The sequence below is a fragment of the Aptenodytes forsteri genome, unplaced genomic scaffold (genome assembly GCF_000699145.1).
Source record: "Aptenodytes forsteri isolate BGI_AS27 unplaced genomic scaffold, ASM69914v1 Scaffold14, whole genome shotgun sequence".
In the NCBI taxonomy this organism is placed as follows: domain Eukaryota; kingdom Metazoa; phylum Chordata; class Aves; order Sphenisciformes; family Spheniscidae; genus Aptenodytes; species Aptenodytes forsteri.
Genome location: NW_008794457.1, coordinates 1,745,141 through 1,750,481, shown reverse-complemented (window position 1 = coordinate 1,750,481; position 5,341 = coordinate 1,745,141).

Sequence of the window (5,341 nt, the reverse complement as noted above, 5' to 3'; positions counted from 1 at the left end):
CGGTAGACGGTAGAGGGAGCCCGCCCGGCCCGCCGTTTTTTCCGGGGGGGGGGGCCTGGCCTGGCCTGCGCCGCTCCCCGCCCCCGCCCCCGTCTTCCCCTCCCCGCCCCGGCCCTCGCCGCCGCCGCCCCAGGTCGGTGGGTTGCCGCTTGCGGCTCTCGGTGCGGGAAGGAAGGCTCCGGCGGCGGCAGGCTGCACGGTGATCGCTTCGAGGGGGCACGGAAATCTTCGGCTTTTGAGCTGTTTTCATTTCTCTTCCCCGTCCGCTTTTGTAGCGTTGGTCGTGACAGGTGGAGCTCTGAGAGACTCAAAAAGCGGCCGGTGCTGGGCCTACCCCTGAGCTTGGCTCGCTGGCCTCTTTAGAAGATCGGCATTGTTGTGACTTACCCAAAGAAAAACAAGTAACCTGTAAACAGTGAGCTATAGTAACTAATCCGGTGACATAACCTTCCTGCAGACCACACGGAAGAAATGATTCTCAACGCTGTCCTCCAGTTAAGAACACGCTGCCCAGTAAAATGGACTTGCTTATTTCAAAACCAGAAATAGCAACAGTTGGCTCTTTTGACAGATGCTGTATTGTTAGAAATAGCTGCTTTGCATTAGTTCTCTAACTCGGAGTAGTATCATGTTCTTTTTATACAATAAGGTTAGTGAGCAGTCGTAGTTTAATTTCAACACACCACACACAATTTGGACTGCATTTACAAGAGAAGTGAGATCATGCTAAAAAATACCAAACCAGACACTTAGTCTGTTGATATGTCGTGAGCTTAGACTGTTTCTGAATCCCACTTGTTAGAAGGAAGCGTGACATCTGCTCTCAGTGGAACATTGTTTTTAAGTGGGTGACAAAACAGGTATGATACCTGATAAGTCATTCTTAGTGCACACAACGTAAAGTGTTTCCTGTTTCTAAGGTAACTACATTGGCATTGACTAAAATTACAGGCAGGATGAGTCCAGGTGAGGTGACTGTCATAAACAGGAAACAAACTTAGTTGGTAATAGACTTGTTTGTCCTTTCTAGACTTGTTATTGTCTTCTTTTTTCTGCCCTTATGCTTTTAAGTTTGCTGTTGATCCTCTTGGCCTGGTGTCTCCAAACCAAACTCATAGCAAGCTTGCTATCTACCTGTCTCTCCTCTTTAGAGAAGTACCTGATCCTGTTTATCCTTCTAGCATAGTGCAGCAGCAGATATTGAGTTCATTTTTAACTGATGCCGAAATGGCTACTGTTGGTGTTCAACTGAATAAGTAGAAGAGAAACTGTGCAAATGTAACTTTGGAAAAGTGGACGGTGATGTTTTGTGACCCCGTGATGGGTCATCGCTAAATACTGTTGGGAATTCTTATTACTGAGAATCATGGCTGAGGACGTCACTGTTTTAGCCACATTTCTCTTTTGTTCTATAACCATTCCTACTATTATGAATACTGCAGTTCTCCTTTGCCTTTTGAAATAGCATTTAACTGTTCTAAAACACTTTTTGAACAGGGAAGACAGCATGAAGCCTTTGAGAACGGGTCCCTAAATTTCCTTCGCTTCCCTCCAACAGAAACTTCATCCTGCAGTGTTTGACTGAAGGGAAAGTGGGAAGTGAGAGTTTCTTGCGTGTTTTTTTTGTAAACAATCCTAGTTGAGATGTGCAAATGCCTGAAGTGGCCATGTCATGATTGATGCATGCCTGATATATTTGAGGTAGGTTCCAAACCTGAAACTTAACTGGCCTTAGTGTATGGGAACAAACATATGTGCTTAGTTCAGCCGTTCTCTGTAAGCTAAAGTTACCGTGTCTAATCAGCATCGTGGCTTCCAGTTGACTGGAATTGCGTACAGTTTTCCAGTATGTGGAATGTTCAAGTGGCTTTTCTGTGGGTAAACACCTAAATTTGAACCGGTAATCAGTAGCTTATTTTACTGCTAATGTGACTTGCACTGTAAGGTTTTTCTGTCTGTAGATTGCGAAATGATAGACATCCTGAAATCTAACTTAACTATGGTATGATTCAAACTCCTCTTCCCCACCTTGGAGCACTTCTCATGTGGGGCTTCTGAGAGGTGTGTTGCTCTTCCATATGTTCTGTTTCTGCATGGGTTTGAGAAGAGGGTAAGAGACCGTGTTCTGAAGAACAGGTTTAGCAGTGGTGCTTTTAGCATGTTTAATATGATACTTTTTGACAAGAGTTTAGAACCTAATCAGCGAACACGTTGCTGTTTTTGTCACTTGAGCTTTTTATCTTCCAAATGCAGTACACGTGGCCTAAAATCTTTACAGCTCTTGAAACCCAGTGGGAGTAGTTACTTACCTCTGCAAAATACTAAAAAAATCCAAAGTTCAGCTTAAAGTAATTTTGAAATTACTTTCTTTGGAAGGCTGTTCTCGAATTTGTGGAAGACTTCAGGTTTGTCATCTTCAGCAACAAGGCTTAGTTACTCGTAGTGATCTGCTTCAGGTTAGTAGAGAGTGTTTTTGTCAAACCTGACTGCTGGTTACATATTGGCCCTCTCTATTTTGTGATTTTTGGAGTCTTGCCTAAAATTTTATCCTATTTATGTTTTAATAACCCAACAGAATTCTGTTGTTGAAAAGAATCTACTGAAATAGAAGCCAAATGTTTTGCTGATGGCCTGTTGATTTCCTTAGGAAGTGTTGAGGCTATGTAATACTGCAGATTTCAGTAAATATTTTCTACCTTTTAAAAATCAGCCACGTTGCACAATATTAAATGGTAATCTTTTAAGAGCTCCTGGGTCTTGTGTCTGATAGCTTAATCAATTACTGTATCATAGGAACTGTAGTTGAATTTTGTCAGCTAATTTAAGGGGGGTTTTTTTGGTAAACTCTTTCTGTCTGAAGCCTGGATTTTTTGAACCTGTAAGGTGGCGGGTTTGCCCCATGGACTGAAAGCTTCTTGAATTGTTGAGGCCGGTGTAGGGAGATTCATTCCCACTAAGAATATATGCATCTAAAAATAAAGTCTGCTTTGCATAGTGTTCATAGCTTTCTTAATCAGTGCTGTAGAAATTGAATTTTAGCCTTGCATTGAATGACCAGAGAGGTACCTGTGCACTTCTGCTTTCCGGGCAGGGCTCTCTTAGTTACTCTGATTTTTATATACTACTGTAAGTTAGGTTGCACCATTTGAAAGTGAGATGCTGTTAGTCTGGTGCTTGTGAGAGCTGCCAGGTTTTTTCTGTGTGTCAGGATACATACTGTGCAAGCCATATATTGAGAACATAAATAGGAAGCTGCTTCCTTCAGCTATTGTGTTCTGTCCTTGAGTCGCGGTGTCTGCTCAGGCTCTTGTTCTGCTTCCTTGAAAGGGAAGATCCCATTTTGACTCCAGCTTGGGTTCTCTGGTGGCACTGCCAGATTTTACAGTTAGAAAGTGGCAAAGCTTGTTGTGCTTCCACGCAATTAAAGCATATTGAGATGGTAGTCCCTGCTTTTCTTGGGAGAAAACAGTGATGCTAATAAGGGGGGGTGGGATGGTCTGTGTCAGTGCTCTGCAGGGTGTTGTGTGGCAGCAGGGAGGATCAGGTTTGCAACTGAGCCCGACTCAAGAGTTCCAGTACCTAAGAGCTTGATTTTTGGGTGGAGTCGGTGTGATTGCTGTGCTGTTTGTATTGGTCTGAGGAACAATACCCGGAGAAATGTGGGTTTTCTTCCTAGGTGCCTGCAAGGCAAACTCTGAAACTTCTGGTATTGCCTTAAAAATGACCGAGTTGGAGTTTTGGTTTCCTGTTCTTGAGTCCTGAATTCAACCAGCCCTTGAGTTCTTCAGGCTGGTTGCTGAAATCTGGGGCTCTGATAGGGACTGAATTCCCCCTGCTAGCTGCTTGCGGTGGCTTTTGTAGGTGTAAGTACTGTGGCATGGTGGTCTGTCTGCTTGATTTTTAACAAATGTTTCTCAGAAGATTTATGTTGGTCCTGTATGTTACACCTTGCCAGTAAGAACGTCTTGGAAAGCGTGTACTTGCCATGCCCAGTGACACTTTCTGGATTATTCCGAAAGAGGAATAGAGTTATTAAAAAAATCAGGTACTGTGCTACTGAGAAATCTTGATAACTTTTGTGCCCATCCCCCTTCCTACAAAGCTGTTTCACAGTTGGTGGGCTTTTAAACCTGTAAATAAAGGTAATGAATTATAGCTTGTCAGATGTACAAAAAAAAAGTTGGAAGTTTTCTGTAATTCTTCTTGCTGCAGTTTTAAACATGCTCTGAAATTCTTTTGTAGCACAACTGCCTTGTCATTGAAGAATGTTTCCAATATTACTGCTTGAAAATTTCTTTTTCACGAGATGTAAGGGGTTTTTTTTGTGTATGTAAGATCTTATATAGCTTCTAGGAGTATGGAGGGTTTTCTAGGGCGTGCTGAAAGTCTGGAAGTCAGTTGATTATTTGACTTCCCTTACGAAGAGTTTACCCACGTTTTTATTTAATGTAATAAACTTTTCCCAAAGAGCAGAATGTGATCTTCATCCCCTGTGATAGGATTTGTTGCCTGATGCTTTGGGTGTCTGTGGAGGACGAAGAGGAGAGTAAGTTTCCCTCCAGATGTTGCATGTAAACGTGTTAGTCCTTCTGAGAGGTGTCCTGCTGCCTCTACTGCTGAGGCTATCACCTGTGTGGATTCTTTCCTGTATGCTGGGAGAAAATCTTTTAAAGTGTAGGCAGATGTTAAATAAGCTGTAGTTCTAAGTGTAAGCGAGTGAAAACCTTTGTATAAAGGGAGAGGGGGGAAGATTTTTCTAGTTCTACGCAGCACAGCCTTTTCAGCTTGCCTCCGTACTGTTCCTGTTTAATTCTTGCAGAAGGATGGCCAGCGTGTCGAGCTGTGCTGCTGCAGGGGTTGCTTTCTGAACTGATTTGCCCTGAGTGTTACACGTGCCAAGTTAACACATCACCTGTGCGATTCATCTCAATGATGAGGCAGAAATCCTGTACTGGTGGTTTTGGCCATATAGCCAAGACAGTAAAGCAATAGTTTTTATTCTGAAAAAGGCATCTTCAGACTCTTGGCACGAAGCCTAGTGACCTCTGTGTTTTGATCAAGTAGAGCTTCAAAACAGTGACTCTCCAGCTTGATTCCACCTCTGATAAATTACAGCGCTGCTTCTCGGAGCAGCTTACGGCTTCCTTTGAGACTCCTCAGGCTGTTGGTTATGCAGGACTTGCTTTGGGATGCAATTTTATCACATTGGCAATCTGTAATTTAACAGACGAGATGTCAAGTGCCAAGTTTTGTGTTGTCATAGAAATTTATTAAGCTGGCAAGCTCTGCTGTTGTAGCTCACTGGAAAGCTGTTTCAGTATAAGCCAAATGTTAGGGTTAG